This window comes from Panthera onca, chromosome B4 (assembly GCF_046562875.1).
Source record: "Panthera onca isolate mPanOnc1 chromosome B4, mPanOnc1 haplotype 2, whole genome shotgun sequence".
NCBI lineage: Eukaryota > Metazoa > Chordata > Mammalia > Carnivora > Felidae > Panthera > Panthera onca.
Genome location: NC_138345.1, coordinates 6,252,852 through 6,263,455, shown reverse-complemented (window position 1 = coordinate 6,263,455; position 10,604 = coordinate 6,252,852).

Genomic DNA, 10,604 nt, shown 5'->3' with positions numbered 1-10,604 from the left:
TCTCTCCCCTCAAATACCTTGTAGTCTTCCCTGACCCAATTAAGAGCAATTCTGTTCTTCTGTTTGTCCAGGTCAAAAACCCTGGAAACGTTCTTGAGTCTGTGTTTTTCTCCTATCCCATAGTTGGGCCACAAGCAAATCACTTTGGATTTACCTTTTAAAATATGCCCAGAATCTGACCCCTTCTCTTCATCTCTACAACCGCCTTCGTCCAAGCCACGTGCATCTTTCCCTTGGATCGCTGTGTTTTGTAACTGGTCTCCGTTTTCCCATCCTTCCTCCGTGTGCTCTGATCTGACAGTGCACGGTGCACAAGAGTGGTTACTACTCCCCTGAAAACCTTCCGATAATTTCCCATCTGACTCAGAATAACAGCAAATGTCCTTATGGTGGCCAGTAAGGTCTACACGTTGCGATCCTGCTTCCCTCTCAGACCTCATCGCTCATTAACAACCCCCAGTCAAAGTGACATCTTTGCACTTTCTAGAATATTCCAGACACGGTCCTTGCCCTTCCCACTGCTGAGAATCTCCTCATCCAAAGAGCCACAGGCCTCGTTCCCTTATCTCCTTCAAGAAATTGCTCAGCAGTTACTTTTTCAGAGAGGCCTTCTCTGTCAGCCTGATTTAAAATCGTTCCCTGCCTCTGCAACTTGTATTCTGTCTCCCTTCTGTGCTTTCTGTTTCTCTATCGCATTTACTGACTTCTAACATACCACGTCATTAATTCTGTGCTTTTTCTGTATTTTGTATTACAATAAATATAAACATACACTAAAATACATAAAATAATAACGTAGTATTTCACAGGATATTATGATCTATTTCTGCTGCTCCCCTTTCGGTCCCCACCCACTGAGAAATCAACCCCATGAAGGCAGGGATTTGGTCTGTTTTGTTCATTCTAACCCATTTCCTAGGATGAGAGCTAGAAAAAAGTAGCTGTTTAATATATCATTGTTGGATAAATGTCTTTAACTGCCTACTGTGTACATGGTTCTTTACTAGGGTGTTGAGATTACAAGGGCATTATCAGATAAGGCTCCTAGCTTCCAATCATTTGTGACTCGGTTGTGCCACCTTACATTTTTCTAGAACACTGCAGAGGATATCCTTCTTCTATGACTGCAGAGAAAGTGATCAGAGACATGTCCAGCTCTGAAATGTCAGTATCAGGCAGAATTGGATGGCTTCAAGGAAATCCTGGAGTTCAGAGGGGGTCTAAAATAATAGGGGAAGAACCCAGGAAGGGAGATGGTAATTGGCTTCTCTTCTCAAATACGGAAACAGCCCTAATAGACCAAAAGAGCACTCTCTAGAAAAGGGGTAGGGCTGGGCAGTGACATAGTGGTTATCTTTGTATCTTTATCTTTTTTTTTACCCTGAGCCATAGGGATTTAGCTCGTTTCCTTCCCTTCTTTCAGGACTGTTACTTCATCGAGAGGGTCTTTCCCCATGAGACCCGATGTTCAAAGCAAGTCAGTTTTAGGAAGAAAGACCTGACAGTAAGTTAAGAATGTGCCGGGTTTGCTAACTTCTGGCTGTGCTTAGGAAGAGAAGGCAGGGCGCTGGGGTGGCTCAGTCAGCTGAGTGTCTGACCTCGGCTCAGGTCATGATCTCACAGCTTGTGTTCAAGCCCCGCGTCGGGCTCTGTGCTCACAGCTAAGAGCCTGGAGCCTGTCGGAGACAGAGCCTATCTCTGGAGACAGAGATTCTGTGTGTCTCTCTCTCTGCCCCTCCCCTGCTTGTGCTCTGTCTCTGTCTGGAAAATAAATAAACATTAAGAAAGAAAGAAAGAAAGAAAGAAAGAAAGAAAGAAAGAAAAGCTGAAAGGGGCATTTGGGTGGCTCAGTCGATTGAACATCCAACTCCATTTTGGCTCAAGTCATGATCCCAGGATAGTGGGATCGAGCCCCTCATCAGGTCCACACTGAGTAAGGAGTCTGCTTAGGATTCATATTCTCTCTCTCTCTCTCTCTCTGTAATGCAATTGGTGGGGATGGAGAAGGGAGGGCTGATCCATTTGCAGTCTGGGGTATTCATGGTCACATAAGAGACATATTAAGTTCAGGGTGACTGTGGGACAACTGAGTCAGACGGTGATGACATCTTAGCCCTGGAGCTGAGAATTTGAGGGCTTTCCCGTTAGAGGTGATGGCGCAATGGGGGGAGAAAAGGCGAGGATTCGGGGGAAAGGAGAAGTCCAGGACAAAGCTTTCAGGGCTATCCAAAGCCTGTGGTCAGGAGGAGGAAAAGGAACCAGCAGAGAAGTCAAGCAACTGGGCAGGTGAATAGGTGGGGCAGAGTCAGGAAGGGTGTCGCGCGGTGCCGGGTTTCCAGAGGACGAGAACTGAGAAACCGGGAGGTTTGTGAAAGTGTCTAGGCTCCCTGTGGAAGAGCCAACCTCGAGAGGAGAGCTGAGGATTCTTCCTCCGAGGAACGAGGGCGGAGGAACATTATCATCTTGGTGTTAAGGTCCGAGATTGGCGACCGCAGGAGAGGAAGTGATGCAGGAGAGGAAGTGATCTTGTCAGGGGTGCGTAGTCACCCGGTGGTGGCAGAGAGACCTGAGCGGACATCTCTAACCCCAGACAGGAGGCTCCAAGGCGCAGAGTCTGGATGTGTGATTTTTATCCTCAGTTCTTAGAAACTTAGAGCTAGGCAGCCGAAGGAGGTCATAGATTTTCCTTGTAATAGCGGGGCCCCATCCTTGCAGCTGGGAGGAAATGGAAACATGAATCCTATGATCACTTGGAAGCACCAAAAATCCCTGGTGGGTGTTTCTCAGCAGATGGGGCAGTAATGTACATATTCTCACCAAAATGCAAGCTAAGAGAATAAATTTCGTCGGCATTCTCTAACCCCACCCCCCTTCCCTTCCTGTCTCCAGCAAGCCTCCCAAAGTCCTTTGCTGGAGCGGGGAAGAATGGGCTTCGAATGCCACTCGAACACCTGAACATTTGCTCAAAAGCAGTTCACACGTGATCCTGGGGGAGAAAAAAAGAGAAAGAACATGTATGCATCCGTCGTCTTGCTCCAACATCTTTCCATGCTCCCGACGGACTCGAATTCTGTCTTATTTCATGCTTTGCATTTTGATTGGTCGGCATACCACCCCAAAGCCATCTTCTGGGGGACCCAAATGGGAGGGGGCGTTCCCTTGCCCTCCGTGCCTGCATTGAGATTAGACTCCGCGTTTTCCCATATCCTGCCGGACCCCCACATCTGGTTCCACGAATGGAGACAAGCAATGGTGACTTTTCTGATGCTCGCAAGACGTTAGAACACCAGAATGCGTTACACAAGAATCTTCCTAAAATTACCTAAATAAGTGCTCCGTCTTTTCTTCCCTCAGGGTTCTTTTCTCTTTGAGAAACCTTTTTAGGATCCATTCTGGCTCAAACTTCCTCTGGCCTCACCTTTTTCCATATTCCTTTCCGTAGGAGAATAATTTAGCTGTCTCTGCTTCTGTTATTTGCTGAGGCTCACCTTGCTGAGCCAACAGTGGGTGTTCCTTGTGCTGAGTCCTTTCTAGGAAGCAGAGGGTATTGTCCATATGCACTTTTATCCCCACTGTGCTTGCCGGGGGTATTGATCCTCAAAATCCCTTTAGAAGCTTCCTACTCTGGTGACAAGTCTTTGTTGCTGAACTGATGTCAGATTTTCACTCACTGTTGGTGGACAGGGGACAATAAGGCAGTTAGGAGAATATGGCCATTGTGTTCAGGTGAAAATCACACATTTTTGAGAAAAGCAGTCACAGAAGCATAGAGGATCAAGATTTCTTGCAATGGATTCAGAAAAGACAAAAAGCCAAGACATTTTATTTTTAAAACTATTGGGGAAGACAGATCCGGGGCTAACCCAGGGGCATAGGGATCAGTGTTTACAAAAATGATGCGGTCTTGTTACATTGTAGTAACATTGAGGTATGAAGTAACTCACAGGTGCAAATTCATTTTTTTTTTTATGTATTTAATTTTAGAGAGACAGAGATAGCACGAGTGGGGGAGGGGCAGAGAGAGCAGGAGACACAGAATCCGAAGCGGGCTCCAGGCTCTGAGCGGTCAGCACAGAGCCCCGGGCGGGGCTCAAACCCACGGACCGTGAGACCGTGACCCAAGCTGAGGCCGGACGCTTAATGGACTGAGCCACCAAGGTGCCCATGCAAATGCATTTTTAAAAGCGACACAGGCCAAATGACTTCTGTAGAACACTCTCCTGTGTGAAAGGGCCTGGGGGTCTGTGGGAAGCAGAGATCACAGAGTTCAGTTTCAGGGATCCCGTCTTCTGGTGACCACGCCCACAGCACACACAAGCCTGTTGTGCCCCCCCCCCCCAGCTTCGAGTGTGCACACGTGTATGTCCCAGTGTCATTTGGTCACACCCGCATCCACGCTGTGGGCGCTTTTGTCCTTTCCCCATAGCCCCGGCTTGCCCTTGAGGGTCAAGATGCCACATAGTGATCAACGTGTGTAAAAGAAGGTTCATTATGCCTGGGAGCGCCTTACCTCTTCAGGTGGAATCCTGAACTCTTCCGGGGATGTTAGAGTAGCAGTTTTCTACTTGTGGACCATGACATCAATTCGTTGGGTTCCAACCACTTACAAACATCAAAGAAACTAAAATAGCACGTGTCAGAGTGTATTCCATATAGAAAGGAGGTGTGGTTTCAGGAAACTTCCGTCTGTGTACAGCAGGCCGTGTGTTTTCTCACTGTTAGGTGTGGTTGAAAAATTTGACCAACACCGGGTGCAACACCAGTCATGCGTTTCCATAATATGCAATAAATTTTGCCTCATTAAGTATGAAATAGAGGGTTTTTCAGTGCACAAAAAATGACCCTGGCAAATTATGAAATCAGTTTTGGTGGATCAGAATTTAAAAAAAAATTTTTTTTAACATTTATTCATTTTTGAAAGGCAGAGAGAGACAGAGCGCGAATGGGGGAGGGGCAGAGAGAGAGAGGGAGACACAGAAACAGAAGCAGGCTCCAGGCTCTGAGCTGTCAGCACAGAGCCCGACACGGGGCTTGAACTCACGGACCGCGAGATCATGACCTGAGCCGAAGTCGGCCACTTAACCGACTGAGCCACCCAGGCGCCCCTGATCAGAATTTTTTTAATGCTTTATTTTATTTTGAGAGAGAGAGAGAGAGCATAAGTGGGGGAGGTGCAGAGAGCGAAGGAGAGAGAGAATCCCAAGCAGGCTCCGTGCTGTCAGCGTGGGGCTCGAACTCATGAGCTGAGAGATCATGACCTGAGCCGACATCAAGAGTCCAACGCTCAACCGACTAAGCCAGCCAGGCGCCCCAAGACCAGCATTAATAAAAACAAACAGAAAGTATCAGGGTGCTTTTATGCAACTCTTGTTAAGACTTTTGTTTCTATCATGCACACACATGTAAGCCTAGGAGTCTACTGGAGACCCGACGTAAATTGTATTTCTTACTGTGGATCATGGTCAAATAACCTGTGAAGCCACCATTGTAGAGCATTCAGAGCAATAGACAGTTGGACTCAGAGAACAATGCTGCCTTGAGCACGGACACCATTTTATCTCTTCGGCAAGCTTCCAGAAAGACTGTTCGAAAAGGCATCGAGCGCGCAAAAGGGCTGAGACCCATTGTTGTAGACAGAAAGGGAACCTGCTGCCACTTTTCCGACTCAGCTCTCTCCCCCCAGAGTTGGTGAACGCGGAGGAAATTCCAACTGCTGTCATCACAGTGCTAGCCAATGCTGAAATAGCTGATGGCCTTTTCCGGAGGTTGACGTTAAGACCGAGTTTGGGGTGCAAAAATGCTCGTTAGGGTCAGCCCTTGCCTTTGCAAGGGGGAGGGGAGGGGAGGAAGGGAAGAGACGTCAAGTGCGTTGCAGCCCAGCAGGGGCTCTGGGAGCTCCCGTGTTGGGCAGAAATGGCAAGTCCTTTCCACCTGGTGCCCCAACTCAGTCATTGGATGCAGATGTCCCCAGAAGGGGGTGCCCTCAGCTGGAGGTGCTATGTGCAGCTGAGGCCACCAAGCCTGGAGGACCGCACGCCACGGCAAGCCCCTGGTTGAAGGGAGTCTGAGTGGCGCACTTCCATAACCAAGGAAACCGTGCGTTTTCCTGCCCAATCTTGGTTTGCTTTCATAATGACTTCAGCCAATCTGGCTCCTATTCTGGCTCATTCTGCTTCTGGTTCCCTGGAATAGTCTTCTCCTAGGACAGGCCGTGAGAGGTAGGAAACTTTGGACTACTCTATATTTAATTTTGGTACGACTCTTACTCTGTATGGCATACATTGACCTCCTTGTCCCGTTGGGAACCAAAAATGTAGTTGAGGAGTCTGAGACACTTTGTCTGTACCGCCATTTTTGTGTACCCAGTTAAGATCTTCGAGTTTTTGAAAGACCGTTCTGTTAAAATGAATGAAACAAAATCTGGAAGCTAGTTTCTGGTAAGAGCATCTTTAAGGAATATCTGGTCATACCCTCAACCGAGTCAAAGCTGTAAATCTTGAAGTGAGCCCAACGTGGCAAATTTTAAGACATAAACAGATACTTAATGAAGTCAACTCCGTCTATAATGTTGGGGAAGGAAAAGGAAAAAAAAAAAGACAAAATTCTGGAGAAACATTGATGAGCGGGTGTATCTAAGTGGCAAGGTATAATTAAGAGTTTTTTAATGTTATTTAGTTTTTTTGAAATTAAATTCCCTTCTAATTTTACTTGCAAATGTGTTTTCAGAAATGCAGGAAGGGGAGTCTTCCTGAACCCAAAATGAATGACGGGCCCATTAAGTGATGTTGGAGGCATGCAAAAAAGTATCCACGAGTCTGAAGGAGGGAGGTGTTCACTGGGATGTTGGGAATTAGAAAGGGCATGTGACGGTTGTGAGTCTGCTTAGAAAATTGGTAACGTGGGGTTTCTCGGGCAGAGATGCAAGAAAGAGAATGTCTGAGCAAAGTCATAGAGGCAGGAAAGGGTGGGTGGTACTGCAGATGATAAATGGTCAAGTTTGGATGAGCTTAGGGCACAGGAAAGGACGCACAGTAGTGAGAATGGAGGCTCCGGAAGGTCAGAGGGAATCTTCCTATGGAAGAAGCCATTGCCGGTGCCGAAAGGGCGTCAGCCTGATGACAGGTATGCCTGTAGCAGATTCCTGGGTAAGGAGAGCCATTTGAATTATCCAAGAAGAATGACTCCTGGGCCTTGAGCAATCCAGTATCAGGTGAGAAGCCTGGGCTGGGAAAAGTAACAAGGTTTTGCCCCTAGGAACCTGCTAGAATGTAAGTTCTCGGGCCTCACCTCACACCTACAGCCTCTACCTTTGGGGGGTTGGGACCCTGGACTGTCTTTAACGAGCAAGATTTCCAGGTGGTTCTGACGCATGGTGGAGTTTGAGAAGCTGTGGCTATTGAGGGAATCAGAGAGGCGCCAGGGACGGGGTAGAGGGGCCAGTCCAAGCTGGGGGCACACAGGCACATCCACTGGGCCAACCCTTGAAACAGAGTTCACATGTCATCATGTGGGCACATAATCTGGGGCCAGATGGATGCGGGGTTTGGGACTACTGAAGACTGGGTAGAAAACCGGGAGCAAAGAGGTCAACAGGTAAGTGAGAAAAGCAGGGCAGCAGAAATTCAGGAAAAAGTCAAGAAACACCCCCTAAAATGAAACCAACTATAAGGTCCAGGCGTTGGAAGTGTCAGTGTCTTTTATGTGATTCTCTAAAGTTGTATGTGATATTGAAATTAGCAAAAAAAAAAAAAAAAAAAGGACAAGCGATGTAATTTTTTTTCCCACAGTCTTGCTGTCAGCCACGAATCTCTGCAAAGACCCAAATCATCTCGGGGCGCCTGGGTGGCTCAGTCGATTGAGCGTCCGACGCTTTGGGCTCTGTGCTGACAGCTCGGAGCCTACTTTGGATCCTCTGTCTTCCTCTCTCTCTGCCCCTCCCCTGCTCGTGCTCTGCCTCTGTCTCTCAAAAAATAAAATAAAATGTGTAAAAAAAATTTCTTTTTAAAGAATCAAATCATCTTGAATCAGAGATCTTCCTTCCTCTCAACACTTTCCTGCACCTTTGCTGATTTAATCACACTCCCTTGCAGTCAGTTACAGGGACCTCGGCCTCCCCACTGCCCTACTCAGTGGCTTAAAAACAACAAAATGTACGTTTCTCAGGAAGTTATCTCCTGGGCGGGGCTGGGGTGCGGGGGTAGCTTGCTTCTGCCTCGCTCCACTTTTTTTGTTTTGTTTTGTTTTAGGCTTCAGCCTTTTGAAGCTGGGGCAAAAAACCGAAGGCTCATACACGTTCCTGGCACCTGCGATGGTTAGACCCCAGGAACTGGGGGCTCCGAGGTCAGGGGCCACCCAGGCCAGGGGCCACCCAGGCATAGCTGCCTCTGTGTGATCTCTGCAGCGTGGTGCCTCAGGGCTCCCGAGATAAGTGTCCCGAGAGAGACAACAGAAACCCAGCCACGGAAGTCACAGAGCATCACTTCTGTGCGTTTTCTTCCTCACGAACACGTCACGGAGGCTGATCCATAGTCTCGGAAAAAGAAATTAAATTTCACCTCCTGTGGGAGGAGTGTCAAAGGATGTGCAGGTAATTTGCAAGCCATCCGTTTTCTTTTGTAGCTGCTGCTTTTTATGTACTCCCACATTTTGGCATCAATGTCTTCCCTGATATGATCTTCCAACTTCCAACCTACCAGCCGACCCCGGGTTTCTGGCTTTTCTTCCCCTCTCGTTTGATATTGTTCAGCCTGCCTGTTTTATTGATTCGGCTTTATGACCCACCCCCCCTCCTATTATGAAGAGTGGTTTCTGATGAGAGTATCTACGAGCGGGTGAAGGGATACATCTTGTGACATTTCCTCCCCTTGGGAGCTCTCAACCGGTGAACAGTTGAGAAGCGGGGGATACGGGCAGCAATCCCACACAAGGTTCTGAAATTATCCGGAAGCTCCTGGCCCCACAGACTTGGGCCCTGAGCCTGGAGCGTCTGGTGGGGGAAGTGCGCAGGTGCAGGTCTGCAGGTACGGGCACTCCTTGCGCAGAGGCCCCTCCCCGGGCTTCCAGAAGGTGCCCGGCTATCTACAGAATTGACGAATCCCTCTCTGCTTGAGGTGATGGAGATGGCCGGGGTCCGGTTTATTTCACGCCAGCACAAGCTCTTACTCCTTGCACTGCGACTGTGCACGGGCCGGGAACTATTGACACGAAGCACGTTTAGTGCAAAGAAAGGGACTCATTGAGCCCAGCTCTCCCGTGGTTAGCGGACATCAGACCTCGGAGAGCCTCCTGTAAACAGAACATAAACAGCCCATTCAAATTAAGAGCTCGTTGAGCACCCACCCTCCCGTAAGTGTGACTGCAGCAGCCTCAGAAAAGAAGCGAAGATTCTATTCTTTCCCTGACATTCGTGCAAGGGCCACTGTGATCTCACCACGTGGAGAGTCTATTGTATTTTAAGTTTTAGAGCCGACCTCTACAAACAGACAGTTGAACGGATACCTGTGTGTCTGACATCAAGGCAGGATCTATGCAGTGTTGGGGGGGGGGGTGGCGCAGAGGGAGAAAAATGAATGTTTAAATGGCGACACAAAAGAACGTAACCGCCTGGAATGCCGTTCCCGATCAAGATGGAGAAAAGGAATCTTTAAAGAACAGCCTGTTCTTTTTTATTGGGTGGCCCAAGCCCCGGCGCTGCTAACACAAGGCACGACGCGTTTTCAATGGCCCATTGTGGAGGACGGGGGGTGCGGGCGGAGACTGTGCAAATGTTGTGCTCTGCCCCGTCTGTCCTGGGCCCTGGGCGACTCTGGTTTCCTACGTGGACTGGAGGCTGAAAAGTGGCTTATTCATTGATAAACAAAGCCAAGTTTGTGAGCAGGAGATGATTCTGTTCAAAACGCTAGAGAAGAGGTCAGAACCTACCAGAATTCAACTCACTGGAGACACACGCGGAGGGCTCATTCAGCTCTCCCCCAGCCCCTCCTACGCAAGTTCTCCTCATTCCCACCAGAGGTACCAACACCGATGCGGCTTGGCCAAAGGCTGGCTGCGTGGGGGTGGGGAAGAAAGAACCCAGGGCCCCAGGGAGCTGTGCTGTGAAAACCAGCCACAAAAGCTCACTGGAGAGCGAAGGACATCACACACGATTGCATGAAAGGTTTTTGATGTTAAAAATGTTAGGGACCCCTCTTTGTCCCCAAAGCCACTTAATTTCTCAATACTAGGGAACGCGAGTTCTTCCCTTCCTTCAGCGTCTCATCTGGAATCACAGAGGACCGGAAGGCTGAGGTGTCAGTGAGACCTTAGGCACCTGTTCTGTCCGCAGCAGGGACAGACTGGAACCTGAGATGCGTGGGGCCCAGGGCGGGGCAGGGTCCTGATGCGGACGGAAACCGCAAGCAGCCTGGTGCGTGTAGGTGCGTGGCTCGCCCTCTGAGCCCCTGGCAGCAAGCGCGTGTCCCTTTGTCCAGTTCAGATGGGGCCAGACCTTGTCCACGCCTTTTCTCGACTGTCTTCCTGTGAGGATGGGTATAACTCAGCCCGTTGGAACGGAGCTCTGCAGACACTCCGTGTCCTTGTAAATGTGTTCTCGTGACGCACGACAC